General features: G+C 33.4%; 1 long non-coding RNA gene across 1 annotated transcript; it reads left to right on the top strand.

Moving 5' to 3' along the window:
• The first annotated feature begins 1,576 nt into the window (after positions 1-1,576).
• Positions 1,577-13,001, top strand: LOC124974207 (uncharacterized). The gene is made up of 3 exons (XR_007106763.1): positions 1,577-1,722; positions 12,720-12,774; positions 12,897-13,001. It is a non-coding gene; the product is annotated as an uncharacterized LOC124974207 (long non-coding RNA).
• Positions 13,002-21,412: the final 8,411 nt, after the last annotated feature.

Consider the following 21,412-nt stretch of genomic DNA (forward strand, 5'->3'; position numbering starts at 1 on the left):
GAAGGAATGCTTTCATTCATAAATTCATCCATTTAGAATGCTTTTATTTCATAAATTACATCAGAATGATGTTGGCCTTGGAATTAGTGTAAATAGCTTTTACAATGTTGAGGTATGTTCCTGCTGTCCCTTATTTTTCTTGTGTTTTGAACCTTTACTTTTTTTCAAATGCTCTTGCTTCATCTATTGAGATAATCATGTATTGTCTTTGTCTTTATGTGTATTGATGTGGTGAATTACATCTATTGATTTCCTTATGTTGAAACAACCTTTAACCCCTGGAATGAAACCCAACTGATCATGGTGTACTATCCTTTTAACATGTTTTGGTATCAATTTGCCAGTATTTTATTGGCCTAAATAATTGGATAATTGGCCTAAAGTTTTCTTTCCTTGATGTGTCTTTGTTTGGTTTTGGAATCATGATGATACTAGGTTCATGAAATGAATTTGGAAGAGTTCCATCCTTTTATTTTTATTTTTCACATAATAGTTTGAGGAGGATTGATGTTAGTTCTTCTTTGAAAGTCTTGTTGAACTCAACTGAGATTCCATCGGGTCTTGGGTTTTTCTTTGCTGGAAGTCTTTTGATAGATTCTTCAATTTGTTTCCTTGAAATTGATCTGTTACAATTCTGTGTCCTACAACTCAATTTATTTAGATAATCTCTTTCTGATTTTCTATTCTGTTGGAGTATAAGTTGTCAAAAGTTTCTGATTATCCTCTGTATTTCAGTGTTCTAGTTGTCAATATTTTCTTTTTATTCATGAACTTTAGAAATTTTGAGTTTTGTCCTTTATTCTCTGTTCAGCATGGCTAATGGTTTATCAACTATACATTTCACTTAGCAAACCAATATTTCCTATCATCAATTTTTTTGAAACTTTGTTTCAATGTCATTGATTTTGCCTTTGATTTTAATGATTTCCAATCTTGTTTTACTTTTAGTGTTGCTTTGTTCTCTTTCTGGGGCCTGGCAATATAATGTTAAGTTATTTATTTGTTGACTTTCTATTCTTTTAATGAATGAGGTAAGTGCTATGAACTTTCCTTTTAGAACCAACTTCAGAGTTTCTCAGAGATTTGGATTTGTTTTGCTGCTATTCTCATTTACATTTAAGTATTTTAAAATTTCATCCCTGATTTTCTGCTATCCATTGGCCATTCAGTCGTGTATTATTTAATCTAGAGGTGTTCGAGTAGCTTCTATCTTTTTTATGTTGTTGATTTCTAAACCATTCCGTTATTATCTGATGCAGTGCAAGGTATTATCTCTAATTTTTTTGTATGTACTAAGTATTGCATTGTGGAGTAAGATGTAGTCTTTTTGGGAAAATGATCTAGGTGCTGTGGAGAAGAAAGTGTTTTTCATGCTTGCTCATTACTGTTTTTATGTTTTTTCTGTCTTTCCTAGTTTGTCTGGGAAGGAAAAGGAGAAGTGTGTAAAAAGTTGCAGCAATCCAGGAATGATGGTAATCTCTTTGAAACTCCCCATGTGTGCTGTTTATTACCTTGAAATAACAGAGAGTTTCATTTATTTGTTTTTAACTTTGTTTTATTACCATAAAAGTAAAATGTGACCCTGGGAACCCAAAACATGGAGCCTTGCTTGACAAGAATATTTCTAAGAGTGAAAGAAAAAATATGGTTTCAACTGCTAGTAAAAGCCATATCAAGAAAAAGAGTTTGTGTGATGCTCCCCTGTCATCACCTGTTTCAAAGGTACGGTGTCTTTTAATACTTGTTTCCCATTCCTTTTTTAAACTTATTGTTATCCTCATAATGATGGCAGTGATCCTAAAAAGAAATATAAGGTCCCTACTAGATCACAATAGAAAATAAGCGCAGCATCAGGAGAGACATATGCACAGGATGGAGATTTGTATAAGTTGGTGGGAGTAAATAATTTTGGGGTATCCTAATTGTGGAAGGAAAGAAATAGAATGAAAATTAAATGAATAGCTAGTTGAATCTGAAGGTAAGAAGGGAGAAAAATGGAAGTATTCTTTTTTTTAATATTTTTTAGATGTTGATAGACCTTTATTTTGTTCATTTATTTATATGTGGTGCTGAGAATCGAACCCGGTGCCTCACACATATGAGGCAAGCGCTCTTCCACTGAGCCACAACTCCAGCCCCTGGAAGTATTCTTTAAAGAAGAGCAATATAAATGTCTATATTGAATAAGAGACTGAAGACAAAGGATGTAATGCAAATCCAACAAAATATTGAAATTAGTGATAGTAGGAACTGTAAACTCAATTCCTCTGAAAGACTCAAAATTCATTATAAGTAAGAAGTGGAAGAAAATATAATTCTCACTTCTTTATATTTAAAGTGTTTATATATAGTTCAGAGGTGGATGGGTCTGTGAAGAGAATTCTGGAATCATTGAAAATTATCCCAGCTAAGACATTTAAGTTGACACGTAAAGGAAGGGAAGGAGTCAGATTCATAAATGTATAAGAGGAGGATCTTCTGCAGAGTGAAAATTTGTCTTCCATTGTTCACCTCACATTCTGGAGTGACTGGGAAGCAGGGTGCAAGATAATATCACCAAAATCATTTTATGATTCTAAAGTATAGAACACATAAAAATATATGCCTACACGTTTTAGATACTTAATAAAAAATTTCATTACTTCCCTTCTCATTAATTCTTGGAGTACATGTTTTATCTTAGCACTAAGGAATTATAGACAGAAAATAATTAAGAGGATCAAAGTTTTGTACCAGTGCACATTTGTTATACAGAATAGAAGGTTTCACCGTGTCATACTTGTATATGTGTATAACTTAGTTTGGTGAATGTCAACCCCAAAATATAACCTTACCATTTCTTATTCCTTCTGTTTTTTTCCTCACCCTTCCCATTTATGGTCTTCCTACACATTTCATGTTTAACATTTTCATATATGACATATTTACTTCTGAGTCTGGCTTATTTTGTTTAACAGGATACTGTCCCATTCCATCCATTTTCCTGCACCTAACACCATTTCTATGGCTGAAAAATAATCCTTTGTTTGTTTGCTGACTGTATTTTTTCAGTACTAGTGGGGAGTGGTATAACCAGGCCATGGGAAATTTTATTTTTAATTTGAAAAGTTACCTTCATTCTGCTTCCCAGTAGTGGAAGTAATAATATGCATCCTCACGAACAGTACTGACAGATTGCTATTACACAGATTCTCATCAGTGTTTACTTTGTGTATTCTTGAGTATTGCTTGCTGAATTGGGTAATATGGAATCTCAACATAATTTTCATTTGCATGTCCCTTATGGCAAAAAACATTGAATCTTTTTTCATGTAAGAGTTGACTGATTATGCATTTTCCTTTGTGAACTATCTGTTCATTTGCCATTGGTTAAAAGGGTTGTTTGTCCTTCTAGTGCTGAATTCCTTTAGTTGTTTATATGTTTAGTCTAGTAATCCTCTGTCAAAGAGTAACTGGCTTGGTTTGTCTTTCATGCTATACACTCTGTTACTTGTCTTCTGTGCTCTGCAGAAGATTTTGTTATACACCAGTTATTCTCCAACTTGCTATTATTTCCTTAGTTGTATTATTCCTCTTCATAAAGTCTATTCTGTACCTATTTGCTGAGGTGTTTTCTCTAGATTTCCTGCGAGGAGTTGTATTGATTCTGTTCTTATGTCTAGGTTTTCTATACATTTTGTGTTGTTTTCTACAGGTGTGAAATAGAGATCTCATTTTGTTCTTCTATATATGGATATTAATTTTGCCCAATGCCATTTTTTTTGCTCCCATATTGCAGTAAATATATACATAATAGTTGGATTCATATTGACATTAGGAAACATGAATGTTGTTTACACTCTTTCAGACCCTAGTTTCTCCCTTTCCTTTCACTTACCCCTCATCTTCTACTCTACTGGTCAACCTTCCACTCATTTATTTTTAATTCATAGATAAACATAAAGGTGGAATTCTCCATTATATATTTTCATGAATGAAGAGTAATTTTCTCAGATTCCTTCCACATGTCCTTGCCTTACCTAACCCACCTCACTCCTCATAACTCTAGGTCTCAGATTTCAGTGTTCTACTCCACTAATCTTCCCTTTAACTTCGTTTTATCCATCCCAATTTTGTCCCTCTTAGTTTGTTTTAGCTCCTGCCTCTGAGCAAAATCATTTCAACACTCAAATTTCTTATTTTACTTATTTCATTTAACCTGACATTCTCCTGTTCCAACCATGTATTGGCAAATGGCATAATTTCATTCTTAATACAGAGTTATACTGTGTTATGTATATATACTACAGTTTATATTCCATCATCATGTCTTGGCTAATATGCATTGTGCTGCTATTGACATTGATGGACTTGTATTCCAATTGTTCTGCTGATTTTACAAATTTTGTATATGTATAAAAGAGTGAAATAACTGAATCCTATGGTGGTTCCATTTCTGGTTTTTTGAGGAATTTTCATATTGCTTCCCAGAATAGTTACAATAATTTGTGTTTCCACCAACAATGTCTGGAGGTAACTTTTATCCCCATATCCTCACCAACATTTAGTATAATTTATATACTTGATGGTTGCCATTCCAAAGTAGAGGGAGGACTTCCTTTTGGAGTTTGACTTGTATTTTCTTGATTGTTAGATAGTTTGAATATTTTTTCATATATATTGGATCATTTGCGTTTCTTCTTTTGAGAAGAATGCATCCTGCATTGCTCTCATGTCTCAGATTTCCTTTGTCTATTTTTGGTCTGCTTTTCATCCATATGAATTTCAGAATAATTTTTCCAGTTGCATGAATAATATCGTTGGAGGTTTGATAGGGACTGCATAAAATCTGTGAACCACTTTCTGTACATGGATATCTTCCCCATATTAAGGTTGCTTTTTTTGAATATAAGATGTCTCTCTATCTTCTTGTGTCTTTTGTCAATTTTGTTTTCATCATTCTGAAATTTTCCTTGAATAGTTTTTTCACCCACTTGGATTGGATTATTTCTATTTTTTTTTTTTTTTTTTTTGCATCTCTTGTGAGTAGTGTTGTTATCCTGATTACATTTTCACTGGAATTTTTTTAAAAAGTTTATTTAGTTGTAGATGGACACAATTCCCTTATTTCACTTATTTATTTTTATCTGGTATTGAGAATAGAAACCCATGCCTCACATGTGCCAGGTAAGTGTTTTCTACCATTGAGCCAAAACCCCATAACTCAGTAAGATTGTTTTTGTTGTATAGAAATATTATTTATATTTTTATGTTGATTTTCCTAACAGCTACTTTGCCAAATTTGTTAATCACATCTTACATTCTTCTGGTAGAGCTTTTGGGATCTTCTAAAAGAGGATCAGATAATTTGTATATAGGGTTAATTTGATTTGTTACTTTTAATTTCTTTCCCTTTTCTAATTGCTGTGACTAAAATTTCAGGTGCTATTTTGTACAGGAGTGGTGAGTATGCACATCTTTTACTTGTTTCTGATTTAAGAAGAAATGCTGTAGATTTTCACCATTCAGTGTGCCTTTGGATTTGGATTTGGCATATATAGCCTTTGTAATATTATAACAAGTTTCTGCTGTCCCTAGTTTCTAAAGACTTTTCTTATGAAGGGTTATTGAATTTTCTCAAAGGCTTTTTCTACATCTAGATCATGAGATTTTTGTCCTTAATTCTCTGTGTGGTGTACTACATGTATTGATTTGCATGTGTTGAACCATCCTTGCATTTTTGGAATTAAGCCAATTTCATGAGGTTTTGTGATCACTTTAATGTGTCGTTGAAATTGTTTTCAAGTATTTCATGATGGTTTTTCAAAATAACTTCCTCAAGTATATTATTAAATAATTTTCTTCCCTTGTTTTGTTCTTATGCAGTTTTCCTGTTACAGTGATATTGCCCTCATAGAATGAGATTGTCAGGATTTACCTTTTCTATCCCATGTAATTGTATGAGGAGCATCAGTGTTAATCTTTGTTTGATGGTCTGGCAAACTTCAGCCATAAATCTGTCTGATCCTGGGCTTTTATTTTTGGAAGGCATTTTATTTCTGCTTTAATATAATGGCAGTCTATTGGTCTATTTAGATTTCTTGCATCCTCTTGATTCAATTTTTGTAGGTCATGTTTGTCTAGAAATTTATCCATTTCTTCTACATTTTCTAGATTTATAATGTAAGTTATCCTAACAGGTCTCTGGATTTCCCATTTATTGGCATTTCACTTTTGAAAATAGTCCCTAATGGTCCTCTGAATTTCAGAAAAGTGTCTAAGATCCACTTTTTTGTCTGTAACTTTATTTATTTATATCTTCTCTCTCTGTACTTTGGTTAGTTTGTTTCAGGGTTTACCAATCTTGTTTATCATTTCAAAGAACTAACTCTTTGTTTCATTTATCCTTTTAATTGTCTATTCATTTTCCATTTCATTAATTTTGGCACTAATACTTTTCATTTCTTTAATTGCACTGAATTTAGAGTTGCATTATTCTTGTTTCCCTAAGTCCTCAGGATTCATCTACAGGTGAGTTAGTTGAGATTCCTCTGAATTTTTATGGTATGTATCTGTATTTAAAAGTTTCATCTTTATTCTGCTTTCATTGTATCCCATAGATTCTGGGATGTGTATCTCTTTTCAGTTGATTCTAAGGGACTTTTAATACTTCCCCCAATTTCTTTGATGATGAATTCTTCATGCAAAAGTATATTGCTCATTCTCTAAGTGATGGTAATGTTTCTGTCATTTTCTTTGTATAGGTTTGAAATGGTATTTTATTTTGACCTGATAATATTCAAGGAATTAATTTGATTGCTTTGTGTATTTGCTAAGAATAGCTTTCATGGCCTAATTAGAGTCTGCTTTAGAAAAAATTCTATGAAAAGAAAGAATATTCTCCTGTTGTCCCAGAAAATATTCCTCAGACATTTGTCTAGTCCTTTTGATCAAAAGTGCAGTTGAACTCTGTAGTAACTGTTGACTTTTTGTCTGGATGACATAGTATTGGTGAGAGTGGTATATTGAAGTCACACACACTGATTTTACTGGGGCCCATCTGTTCCTTTATTTGAGTAGTTTTTGTTTCACGAAATTGAGGGCACTGATATTCAGGGCATAAACCCTTTTATAATCATTAAACACTCCTGTTGGATTATTCCTTTTACCAATAGGTAATGATCTCTGGTTAATTGTGGCTTGAAGTCTGCTTTGGCAAATATGAGAAGAGCTACTGCTCCTTGCTTTGACTTCATTTATATGAAATGGAAATACCATTTCCCATCCTGTCATTCTGTGAGTCTCTTTGCATGTGATGTGTGTTTCCTGCAGACAAGATACTGTTGGATCTTGATTTTTTTTTCATTCAGTATTCCACTTAATGTTTTTTAATTGAAAAATCAAGCCCATTTACATTCAGGATGAATGGTAAAGAGGTACATATTTCCTTGTGTCATTTTACTTTATTTTTAATATTAAATTCACTCTTAATTCACATTTGCTTACCTACTCTGGTGAGATTTATTCTCTCACATGCTCTATTGTCTGATTTTCATCTTCTTTTATACATAGTATTCTTTTGATTACCTTTTTCAATGTTGCCTTATTGCCCATGAATTGTTTTAGTTTACTTTTATGAAATTGAATCATGGGTGTTAATTTTGTATGCTGCTACGTTAATGAATTAGTTCGGGTGTTCTGAAATTTTTCTGGTGCAGTTTTTGGATCTCCTAAGTGTAGAATTATGTCACATTCTATTGGAGGTAGTTTTAGCTTTTCTTTTCCTTTATAAATTCCTTTCTTTCTCTCTTTGCCTAATAACTCTGGCTAGAGTAACATGGGCTGTTTGGTAAAAGAGGACATCACTGTCTTATTCTGGTTTTTAGGAGGAATGCTTTCAGTTTTTCTTCATTTAGAATGATGTTGGCCTTGGGTTTTAGCATAAATAGCTTTTACAATGTTCAGATATGTACCTACTATCCCTCATTTTTCTTGTATTTTGAACCTTTATTTTTTCAAATGCTTTTTCTGCACCTATTGAGATAAGCACGTGATTCTTATCTTTATGTGTGTTGATGTGGTGAATTACATCTATTGATTCTGTATGTTGAACCGACTTTTCATCCCTGGGATGAAACCCAGGTAATCATGGTGCTCTATCGTTTTTAGTGTGTTTTGGTATGAGATTCACCAGTATTTTGTTAAGAACATTTGCACTTATGTTCAACGGGATTATTGGCCTGAAGTTTCCTTTTCTTTTGTGTCTTTATCTGGTCTTGGAGTCAGGGTGATACTAGGTTCATAGAATGTGTTTAGAAGTGTTCCCTGCTATTTTATTTTTACAATAGTTTGAGGAGAATGGATGTTAGTTCTTTCTTGAAGGTTTAGTTGTACTTGGCTGAGATTCCATCAGGTCCTGGGCTTTCTTTGTTGGTAGGCTTTTGATAGTATTTGAAATTTCATTGCTTGAAATTAATGTGTTAAAATTTTCTATGTCCTCCTGGCTCAATTTGGGTAGGTAATCTTTCTCTAGAAATGTGTCAATATTGTCAAGATTTTGTATTTGATTTAGGTATTAGTTTTCAAAATCGTTTCTGATCATCCTCTGTGTTGTCTAAGGTGATATCTTCTTTTTTTATCATGAATTTTAGAATGTTGAGTTATTTCCTTTGTTCTCTGGCTAGCATGGTTAGGGTTTTATTGATTTTATTTTATTTTTTTTTGAAAGAACCAACTTTTTGATCATTGATTTTTTAAAATTTCTTGTTTCAAATCCATTGATCTTGGCTCTAATTTTAGTTATTTCCCATTTTGTGCTGCTTTTTGTATTTGTTTGTTCTTTTTCCAGGGCCTTGAGATGTAATGTTATTTATTTGTAAGGTTATTTATTTGTTAGTTTTCTATTCTTTTTTTAAATTTATTTTATTTTTTACAAACAGCATTTTGATTCATTGTACACAAATGGGTTACAACTTTTCCTTTCTATGGTTGTACATAATGTAGATTCACACCATTTGTTTAATCATACATGTTGAATAGGGTAATGATGTTTATCTCATTCCACTATCTTTCCTCCCCTCATTTGCCTATGCACAATCCAAAATTTTTCTATTCTTCTCTTACCCCACATTTGCCTCCCTTTTATGTATCATCATCCACTTATCGGAGAAAACATTCAGCCTTTGGGTTTTTTGGAATTGACTTATTTCACTTAGCATGATATTCTCCAATTCCATCCATTTATCTGCAGATGCCATGATTTTATTCTTCTACATGGATGAATAGTATTCCATTTTGTATGTATACATATATATGTATATGTATGTGTATATATATATATGTATATATATATATATATATATACATATATATCACAGTTTCTTTATCCATTCATCTATTGAAGGGCATCTAGGTTGGTTCCACAATCTAGTTATTGTGATATTGGAAACATTGATGTGGCTGCTTTACTGTAGTATGATAATTTTAAGTCCTTTGAGCATAAACCGAGGAGTAGGATAACTGGGTCAAAAAGTGGGTCCATTCCAAGTTTTCTGAGGATTCTCCATAATGCTTTCCAGAGTGGCTGTACCAGTTTGCAACTCTTACCTGCAATGTATGAGTGTGCCTCTTTCCCCACATTTATGCCAACACCTATTATTGCTTGTACTCTTGATAATAGCCATTCTGATTGGAGTGAGATGAAATCTTAGGGTGGTTTTGATTTGCATTTCTCTAATTAATAGAGACGTTAGACTCTTTTTCATATATTTGTTGATCACTTTTATATCTTCTGTGAAGTGTCTGCCAAGTTCCTTAGCCCATTTATTGATTGGGCTCTTTGTATTTTTGGTGTAAAGTTTTATAAGTTCTTTATAAATTTTGGAGATTAGTGCTCTATCTGGAGTGCACGTGGAAAAGATTTTCTCCCACTTTGTAGTCTCTCTTACACATTATTGGTTATTTCCTTTGCTGAGATAAAGCTTTTAGGTTGAATCCACCCCATTTATTGCTGCTTTCATTTCTTGCACATTGGGAGTCTTGATAAGGATGCCTGGTCCTAAGCCATCATGATGAAGATTTAGTCATATTTGGTGCAGGATTTCTGGTCTAACTCCTAGGTCCTTGATCCATTTTGAGTTCAGTTTTGTGAGGGTGAGAGATAGTGGTTTAATTTCACTTTACTGCATATGGATTTCTAGTTTTCCCAGCTCCATTTGTTGAAGAGGCTATCTTTTCTCCATTGTATGTTTTTTTGGCTCCGTTGTTTAGTGTGAGGTAAGTGTATTTATGTGAGTTTGTCTCTGTGTCTTCTATTCTGAACCATTGGTCTACATGTCTATTTTGGTGCCAATATCTTGCCATTTTTTGTTCTTGTTGCTCTGTGGTATAGTTTTCTGGTATTGTGATACCTTCTGCATCACTCTTCCTGCTAAGAATCACTTTGGATATTCTTGGTCTCTTATTCTTCAGGATGAATTTCATGATTATTTTCTCTATTTCTATAAGGAAGGCCATTAGGATTTTAATTGGAATTTCATTGAATCTGTATAGTGTCTTTGGTAGTATGGCCATTTTGACAGTATTACTTCTGCCTATCCAAGAATATGGGAGATTTTCCATCTTCTAAGTTTTTTTTTTTTTTTAATTTCTTTCTTTAGTGTTATGTAGTTTTCATTGTCTTTTGCCTCTTTTGTTAGATTGATTCACTTTAAATCAATTTTTTTTGATTCACAAAAAATACTTTATATTTATTTTGAGGCTATTGTTAATGAATAGTTTTCCAAATTTCTCTTTCAGAGGACACATCACTTATGAATAGAAATGCATTAGATTTATGCATGTTGATTTTATCCTGCTACTTTGCTGAATTCATTTATTAGTTCTAGAAGTTTTGTGGTGGGAGTTTTTTGGATCCACTAAGTATAGTATCTTGCCATCGCAAATAGTGATAGCTTGAGATCTTTTTTTCTTATTCGTTCCCCTTTAACTTTGTTGGTTTGTCAACTTGCTCTGGCTAGTGTTTCAAGAGTGATGTTGAATAGAAGTGGTGAAATAGGGCATCCCTGTCTTGTATTCTATCAGATCAAAATGGGATGACATTAGAAATCAATGATAAAATAAAAAATAGAAACTATTCCGATAACTGGAGACTAAATAATACACTACTGAATGATGCATGGATAACAGAAGACATCAGAGAGGAGATAAAAAATTCTTAAGAGGTAAAAGAGAACAATGATACAACATATCAAAATCTTTGGGACAAAATGAAAGCAGTACTAAGAGGAAAATTTATTGCATGTGGTTCATTCAAGAAAAGACTAAAAAGTCAACAAATAAATGACCTAACATTCCATCTCAAAGCTCTAGAAAAAGAACAGATCAGTACCAAAAGTAGTAGATGACAGGAAATAATTAAAATCAGAGCTGAAATCAATGAAATTGAAACAAAAGAAACTATACAAAAACTGACAAACATAAAGGTGGTTCTTTGAAAATGTAAACAAAATTGATAAACCCTTACCATAATAACCAAGAGAAGGAGAGAGAAAACTCAAATTACTAAAATTCATGATGAAAAAGGAAATATCACGGGAGACATTATTAAAATACAAAACATAATTAGAAGCTACTTTGAAAATCTGTACTCCAACAAAACAGAAAATCTCAAAGACATTGATAATTTTCTAGAGACACATGATCCACCCAAACTGAATCTGGAGGACATACCCAATTTAAATAGATCAATTTCAAGCAGTAAAATAGAAGTTATCAAAAGCCTACCAACCAACAAAAGTCCTGGAACAGATGGATTCTCAGCCAAGTTGTACAAGACCTTCAAAGAACTCTTTCCAGTACTCCTCAAAGTATTCATTAAACAGAAAAGGAGGGAACCCTTCCAAACTCATACTATGAAGCTGGTATCACTCTGATACCAAAATCAGATAAAGATACATTGGGGAAAGAATACTTCAGACCATTATCCCTAATGAACACAGATGCAAACATTCTTAACAAATTTAGCAAACCACATACAAAAACATATTAAAAATGATAGTGCACCATGATCAAGTGAATTTCACCCTAGGGAGGCAAGGTTGGTTCAACATCCGGAAATCAATAAGTGTAGTTCACCATATCAATGGGCTTAAAGTTAAGAATCACATGATTATTTCAATAGATGCAGAAAAAGCATTTGATAAAGTACAACACCCTTTCATGTTCAAAACACTAGAAAAATAGGGATAGTAGGAATATACCTCAAATTGTAAAGGCTATCTATGTTAAGCCCAAGGCCAACATCATTCCAAATGAAGAAAAACTGAAAGCATTCCCTCTAAAAACTGATTTTCTATTGTTTTCAAGAATGAGATCCGTGCACTGAACTTTCCCCTAAGAACCACCTTTATAGTGCTCACGAGATTGTGATATGTGTGTCACCCTTTTCATTTATCTTTAAGCTTTTTAAAATTTCATACCTCATTTCTTCTGCTATCCATTTTTCATTCAGTAGTATAGTGTTTAATCTAGGGGTGTTAGAGTAGCTTCTTTTTTATTGTTGGCTTTTAAACCATCCTATTATAATCTGATGGTATTACCTTTAATTTTTTATATGTAGTAAGCATTGCTTTGTGGCCTAAAATGTGATCTATTTTAGAAAATGATCTGTGTGTTGCTGAGAAGAAAGTATATTTAATGTTTGCTCATAACACTTGTGTTGTTTTTTTTTCCATTCCTAGAATGTCCATGAAGGAAAAGAAGTATGTGAAAATTTCCAGCAATCCAGTAATGATGGTAAACTCTATGAACACTGCCCATTCTTATGCTGTTTGTTGGCTTGAAATTTCCAAGAATTTTAATGTATTTTTTTCTTTGTTTTATTACCATAAAAACAAAATATAAACCTACAAAACAAGAAAATCAAGCCTTGCTTGCCATCAGTAATTCTGAGAGTCAAAAAGAAGTGGTTTCCACCGCTCCTAGAAGACATATCAAAGGAAAGCACCTGCATAATACTTCACCTTCAATGCTTCGCTCAAAGGTCAGGTCTTTTTTTATATTTTTCTCTCAACTATTTATTTAACATATTTTCTCCCATATCCTCATAATGATTTTGACAATCCTAGAAAGAAATAGAAGGCCCCTACTAGGTCACAGTAGAAAATAAATATTACACCAAGAGAGACATGTGCACAGGTTTGAGATTCATAGAAGTTTCTAGTAGTAAACAATTCTCAGGTATGTTATTATGGACGAAAAGAATTAGAAAGAAAAGTAAATGAAGAGCTAGGTGAATCTGAAGGTGAGAAGGGAGAAAAATGGGACATATTCTTCAAAGAAGTGCAATATAAACATTTAGATTGAATAAGAGAGTGGAGACACAGGATATAATGCAGACCCAGCAAAAAATAGTGAAGTTAAGGATGTCAGGAACTGTAGACTAGATTCTTCTGAAAGACTCAAAATTTATTTTAAGTAAGAATTAGAAGACAATATAATTCACACTTCTTTTAAATTTAAGTAGTTTATATATTGTTCAGAGGTGGATAAGAGGAAGAGTGGAATTCTGGAATCAGTGAAGATAGTTCCAATTCTATCATTTAAGCTGACAAGTAATGGAAGGGAAGGAACCAGCCCCATAAATCTAGAAGGACATTCTGGACAGAGAGAACAGTAGGTCACATTTGTCTGTCATTTTCTCCTCACATTCTGCAGTGACTGGGAAACAGGGTGTGAGATAACATCATCACAATCATTTTATTGTTGTAATGTATAGAAACATAAGCAAATATTAATCTACATATTTTTAGAAACTTAGTAAATAAATTTCTTTACCCATAAATCCTGAGGAAAGCACACAGAGTTGAATTTGTTCCCTGTTGCTAGGATCAAACCACTAATTGTAAATGGGAATTGTACCCACTTAGCTCCCATAGACATACTAGGAACAGATATGCTAAGAAATCTGAACAAGTGTAATAGCAGTCAGATGGCAATATCAAATGATACACTAAGAGGCCTGACTCTTGCAGTTGAATCCTGATGCCCCAATCAATGAATGATGCAGGTGGGTTTTTTAGACATAAAAAAACGGCAGGGATTTCTGGTCAACCATGAGTAAGCGTACACAAAGGCCCCCTGGAAAAAATGGTTCCCTAGCCAGGCACTAAGATTACATGGGATAGAGCATATGGAATTCCAAAACTATCCTAAACTCTACTGATTATTTTCTCTTTGATAATTTTATTTTATTTTTTAAAATTTTTATTTGGTGTTTTTATATATATTAAGACAGTAGAGTGTATTTTTACATATTGTACGTACATGAAGTAAAACCCATTTCATTTAGGATACCATACTTGTGGTTGTACATAATGCAGAATTATACTGGTCATGTATTCATTTATGAACAAAGAAAGGTTATGTCCAATTCATTCTACTGTCTTTCCTATCCTATCTCTCTCCCTTCCCTTCATTTTACTTTTCCTAATCCAATTATCTTCTTTCCTTCCCTCCCCTTCCTTGTTGTGGGTTAGTATCCACATATTAGAAATAACATTCATCCTTTGGAATTGGCTTATTTCACTTAATATTATAGTCTGTTTCCATCCATTTACTGGAAAATGCCAAAGTTCCATTTTTTATGACTGAATAATATTCCATTGTGTGTATACCACATTTTCTCCATCCACTCATCTGTTGAAGGGAGGAGTTGCAGATTGATTCTATAGTTTAGCTATTGTGAATTGAGCTGCTGTAAACATTGATGTGACTGCATCACCATAGTATGATGATTTTAACTTCTTTGAGAATAAACCAACAAATAGGAAAACTGGCTTAAATGGTGGTTCCTCTCCAAGTTTTCTATAATCTCCATACTACTTTCCATAGTGGTTATACCAATTTGCAGTCCTACTAGCAATATATGAATGAGCTTTTCTCCCCACATCCTTGACACCATTCATTGTTATTTGCATTCTTGATAATTGCCATTCTGAATAGAGTGAGATGGATTATCATTGTAGTTTTAATTTGCATTTTTTCTACTTGCTAGAGATATTGAACATTTTTTCATATATATTTTTAACCAGTCGTATTTCTTCTTCTATGAAGTGTGTGTTCAGTTCCTTTGCCCATTTATTGATTGTGTTATTTGTGCTTCTTTTTTGGTGTTAAGCCTTTTGAGTTCTTTGTGTATCTTGGATATTAACCCTACTGTTTTGTTTGTTTGTTTGTTTGTTTTTAGCCTATCATGGTGTCTGATTTTCTTAAAATTTCTAGAATTCTTTCACTTGTCTCCCCAGAGGGGATCTTACCCTCTCTCACCTAGCCAAACATGTACAGTAACCTATTCCTTTTAGGAATTCTCTTAATTGTCTACTAACCAGTGTGTTCTTGGTCTCACCTGGTCACTGACTGTACAGTGACTGACTCTAGAGAGTATACATGAGGTTCTCTTTGGAAAGGTTTTGGTTCACAGTAAATGCAGTGTTTTCCCACAGCCAGCGAATGCAGTTGTACCCCAGTCAGTTAGACTAAATCTCAAGTAGACTTCTGTAGTGCCATATACTTCTAGACTGACATTTCTTTCTTAGTATACATCTTTGAAGTTTTCTCTTGAAAGGAAAGAGTTGCATAGTCTATCCAAAGTTTATGTGATATTACTGAAATGTATGTCAAGGGATGTTTTCTTACTACTTTATCATCTTATTCAACTGCTATTTCTATTATTAAACTGAGTACCTAAAATATATGTAGTTTTCTAAGACCTTATTTACCCAAATCAAGTAGCTGCTACAATGTTCCATTTATATACAACATGATGTTTCCAAAGTCTTTATCATGTCAACCATTTTATTTTATCTAACACAATTCCTGCCATTAGAGTGTCCTAAATGTTTAATACTGTATTATAACAAGTTTGTAGATGAGAATTTGTATAAAGCATTTGTTTATAAATAACTTTCTTCTTATTGGAGGGGAATGTAAAAGTAGAGTTATATATACTGAAGTTTGTTCTTTCTTGAAATATGCACATTATTTAGGACCTTGTCTCTGCATATGACTCCCTCTCTCCTTCCAGGCTGTGTTAACGATTGCCAAGAGCAGGCAAAATTAAGTTTATTCTAGAGAGTATACATGAGGTTCTCTTTGGAAAGGTTTTGGTTCACAGTAAATGCCAGTCTTCTTTTTAAGTACCCTTGATGACAGCAATGGAAATTTAGATCTGTTCCTAAAAGGCAAGTAGGACATCTTTATGCAACTCATTATGAATGTTAATTTTACCAGAATGTCTCTGAGTCTCTTCCACTGAGGTATGTTGGCAAGTTTACTGTGGCTGAAGATCAAAGAGCTGAACAGAAAATAAACAAACATGCAGAAGGTAATAGCTATATATCCTATAAAGCACTGTTATATTCTAATACCTGAAGGTAGTAAGGAAAAAAGAAATTAAAGGCATATGAGTGGCATATTGTATGAAGACTCAGCAAGATGGGAGTATCAGTAGATGAGCTGAATTATTCGTTCCATTTCAAGACACCCTAAGTGCAGAGGAAAGTTGAGAAATAAAGAAAAGGACATGAGAAGTCACTTCTCTTGCCTTAAAGAATGGCAATGAAGAATAAGAAAGGCAGAAATGACAGTAAATAAAGAAAAAGAACTACGTGTATACATTGAAGGGAGTGATATTTATATAATACTTTAGAAACATGATAGGCTATTCAAAGTGTGGGAAGAATTTGTAAACTTCCAGTTCCAAAACTTGTCTGAGAAGTAGAGTAGAGACTTCCCACTCTGCCTGTATTCCTCACTGTTCTAAAGGTAGCAAGTACTAAATTACCTGATCCTGTTTTTATTTGTCATAAATGAATATGAACATTTGAACATAGTGAGTCATGCATGTATGTAATTTGATGTTATTTAAAAATGTTGCTGCTTCCTAGGAGAGAGTCATGTAGTCCAGTACATGAGATTCAGGAAGAGGAAATTTGTAGAATTCTTCTGGAGACTTCAGGAAAACCACAGCTAAAATAATGTCCATCAGAAAGACTATGACTTCTCAAACAGCTTCATTCTGTCTGAGAATAGTAGGTCTGGGATTCTACATTTCTCAAGGCTTCTAAATTATTTTAATACTTTTGTTTCCCAACCACATTGTACTTAGCCAGTATACACTTCGTTTTAGAAAAATCTGGATGTAGATCTGTTGGATACAAGTTCAAGACATAACAAGATCTAGGGGTGGCATATATTTTGTTTTTATATCTAAACATGCTTTCTGAAAAAGGTGGAAAACCAAAAAGTTGAAGTGATAGAAAGTATAATTCTGTAATAAAATTGCTAAATAGGGAGGAAAGACAAAGTGGAAATAAGCCTATACAGTGAATGTAAAATTGTAAGCATGACAACCACCAGTCAAGAGGGTACTTCAAAACTACTGAAAGGTAGGGAAATGAGGAAGGAAAGAAAGAAGTTAACTTGGTAATTTTGGAAGAAATGATGAGGAAATGCACATTGGGAACAAATGCAACATTTGCATTGTAAGCAAAAGATTCGATTATTCCTTCTCCAGAGATTATGGGAATCAGGAGGGTGTGTTGGCATGGGAAGACACCTAAGTCACTCATTCTTCTTCTTCCATAACATGCAGGGACATGGATATATTTAACATATTGACATTAGTTATTCATATGAATATATTTTGTTATAGAAATATTGGCTGGACTTTGAAAGAGTGAAAATTTCCCCTTGATTTGTATTTTCCCTCTGATATTGGTGCTGGGAGTGGATCCCATGGCCCTCCCTGAGCAACATACTTGACCCAAATAGATAATTGTTAATAAGGTAGTCATTTCATGAAAGTGCTTCAAAGACTAACAAGGTATACCACAGCAGAGTAATGTTGGGAATAAAACACATTATAGAGTTTACTCCTTGAACACTTTGTTACTTTGAGGATCAATTACACAGGTTTTGAAAAGTAAAGGATATTGATATTTAATCATTCATGGACATCTGTTTATCTTTCCTTTTTTATTACTGTGCTCCAATGCATTAAGCTTACTGTACATTTTTTCTTAGATGATCTTGGTACATCTTCTCACATGAGTGGATCAAGAACACCAAACAACTCAACCAGATGATGCGAGACATGTAGGCACATGGGTATCCAACCCATGCATGGAAAAAGAAGACTATTTTTTATGCACTGTTATTCTAAAAATAGATACCTCAGTTTATCAGTTCACAAAACTTTCTTTGATAAGAATTGTGCATTTATTGCAGAAGAATCTGAGGGATATGGTCCATTCTTGTAATAAAATGGTAGAAATGACTCTGGTGTGTCACTTTGAGGAAAAATGTTGTTACAGTCTATCTGCATCTTTGAAATTTATCCTTTAGAAATGCAGCAGACTTTCCAGTTCTAATTCTTTTGTTTTTCCAAGTTTAGTGGAACTATTTAGGAAAACATGGCAAATGTCAGTGTTGGTGACCATGTTTGAAAAAAAATGCTCCATATAAGTATAAGAAAATGATCTTAATCTTGAATGTTTCTATATTTACCTTTATGCCACTGGAATTCCCATTCATTTTCAGGTATTCAGAATTAGATTTTAGACTCCATTAGAAAAATTCACATTAGAGAGCTGGGCATTGGTACGTGTCTACAGTCCCTGATTCTTGGGATGAAACAAAAGTTTTCCTTGGTTTCAGGAGTTGGACACAAGGTTTTAAAAAGAGAGAACACCTCTCCTTAAAAAATCAAATTTAGTGCTACCTTGATACCAAGCCTATGCAACTAATTTCATTGAATATTTGTTCACCTCTATTTTTCTGTTAATTCAGTACCTATTCACTCACTTGATGAAATCACACAATATTTATGTATATTTAATTTTTTTTCTTTTGTCTGTACACTTTGTACTGTGTTTTAGAGAAGAAAATTATTTCTAGGGTAGTTCCTAAGAGCTGTAAGTCTACAGTTACTTACTTATACCTTGAGTTCAGTGTTATTAATTCCTTTTCTGTTTTTTTTTTTTTTTCTTTTCTTTTCAGAGGAAGGGGTTTGAAATCAGAGTCTTTTGCATGCTAAGAAGATACCTTATCACTGAGCTTCACCCCCAGACTTGTCTCATTCATTGTTGAGTCTGGTAGATCCAACAATCCGGACATTACTAACAGAACACCTAAATGGTTGCCCTGAGCCTAGGAAAATATAAAAGTGAAAACCAACTAAGTAAACACAAGCAAATTACTCATTCCCCGTAATTCATCTTACAGATCATTTGATTTTTTTTGTAGATATTTGAGCAGAGTGTCATTTATCAGAGAATTAGATTTATACATGAATTTATTCAATAAAAATTCATTTTACACAGGACTCAAAAATATTTTTGTAAGAATTCCTTCATTTCAGGCATGTATCATCTGGATTTTGCAGTTATCTTGTACTTGTTCATCTCCTTTCCTTTATCCATATGTCCCTTACATTCACTGTATGCATAGCATTTAGAGACATGTAATTATGTAAGCTTCTTTCCCATGCAATTATGTCCATAAAGGATTCCTTAAACATTAATGGTCAAATATCTGAAAGTTACCACTAATGGTTCTGTAATATGACATCTGCCTAACTCTCCATCTTTAGCCCTTTTCCCTGTCTACCCTTTGCTCTGGCATTGTTCCTCACCAATTCCTATATTTTTAAACAAGCACATACCCTGTTTAATACTTGTCTTCATCTCTTGCTATTGCCTGTCCTGCTCCCATTCTTTCCTGCACTCTGGCTGGCTACCCTTACCCCTAAGTCTCAGTTCAGATGCTACCTCTAGAAAAACCATCCCTGACACCTTTTGGTCCCCTTTTGGAGCATTCACCAGGAACTCAATACGTAATTTGGGGATCAAATAAATTAAGGCTGTTCATACAAAGTGACTCAAACATTGTCCCCATATTTCTAGGTGTAAATAGGGTTGACATGTAAAGAAATAATTTATTCTTCAAGTGGTAAAGGTACACTAGAAAAATCAATAAAATACTGATAGCCTTAAGGAAAGAAATATGGTTTTTTTTGTAGGTACAAAACCCATAATCATGGAAGACTTACATAGCAGACTGACTCTAAAAACTAGAAAAGTAGTTTGTCAGAAAAATTGACAAATCTATTTCAAATATAAGGAACAGGGATAAAAATATAGAAAGTATCAAGTTTTAAAAGTATTAATAACAAACAGGTTGTTGATAAGTTACTCTTATGAGAAAAGATAGAAAATATGTTACAGTGTACACATTTATACTTGTTGTTCATTTGCCTTTGTTTTTTAAGGATGGTCTGTTTATTTTGCCCACTTAATACTTGGGTTTTGAATGGTTATCTTTTTGAGATATTTACATGTTCTAGATATTAATCCTTTGTTGGAGGAGCAAATGGCAAATATCTTCTCCCATTCTGAAGATTCTTTGTCCATATTCTTGTTTCCTTTGCTGTGCATAGCCTTCTAATTTGATGCTGTCCCACTTAATTGATTATTGATTTTATTTCTTGCCGTTTTTGAGTCTTATTAAGGAAGTTGTTGTCTGTACCAATTTGTTGGAGTGTTGAGTCTATTATTTCTTCTAGCATTTGAAAAATTTCTGATCTAATTCCTAGGTCTTTGATCCACTTTGAGTTTAATTCTGGGTAGAGGGAAGATATGGATCTAGTTGCATTCTTCTACTTATGGATATGCAGTTTCCCCAGCACCACATATACAAAAGAGGCTGTCTTTTCTCCAACCTATGTTTAGGCATGTTTGTTTAGCAGCAGATGACTGTATTTATGTGGATTTACCTCTTCGTCTTCTATTCTGTTGATCTCCATGTCTGTTTTGATGCCAATACCATGCTGTTTGTGTTACTATAGTTATGCAGTATAATTTGGGATCATTAGGTATTGTGATGCCTCCAGAATCCCTCTTCTTGCACAAGATTGCTTTGGCTATTCTGAATCTCTTCTTCTTCTGAATGAATTTTAGGACTTTTTCTTCTAATTCTGTGAGGAACATAATGAACATAATGGTATACTGATGGGAATTGCATTGAATCTGTATAATGCTTTGGGTAGTATGGACATTTTGACTTGTCATTTTATTTGTCAAAGAACATCTTTCCATATTCCACTGTCTTCTTTGGTTTCTTCTTTCAGTGCCTGGAGTTTTGATTGTAGAGGTCTTCCAACTCATTGGTTAGATTTTTTTCCTAGCTATATTTTCAGGCTATTGGGAATGGGATTTTTTTCTCCTGATTTCTTTCTCAGCATATATGTTATTGTAGTATAGGCAAACAATTGATTTATATATGTTGATCTTATACCTTATTACTTTGCTAAATTTGTGGATCAGATCTAGAAATCTTGGGGTAGTGTTTTTGGGTCTTCTAAATATGGTTTTGT

This window comes from Sciurus carolinensis, unplaced genomic scaffold (assembly GCF_902686445.1).
Source record: "Sciurus carolinensis unplaced genomic scaffold, mSciCar1.2, whole genome shotgun sequence".
NCBI classification, from domain to species: domain Eukaryota; kingdom Metazoa; phylum Chordata; class Mammalia; order Rodentia; family Sciuridae; genus Sciurus; species Sciurus carolinensis.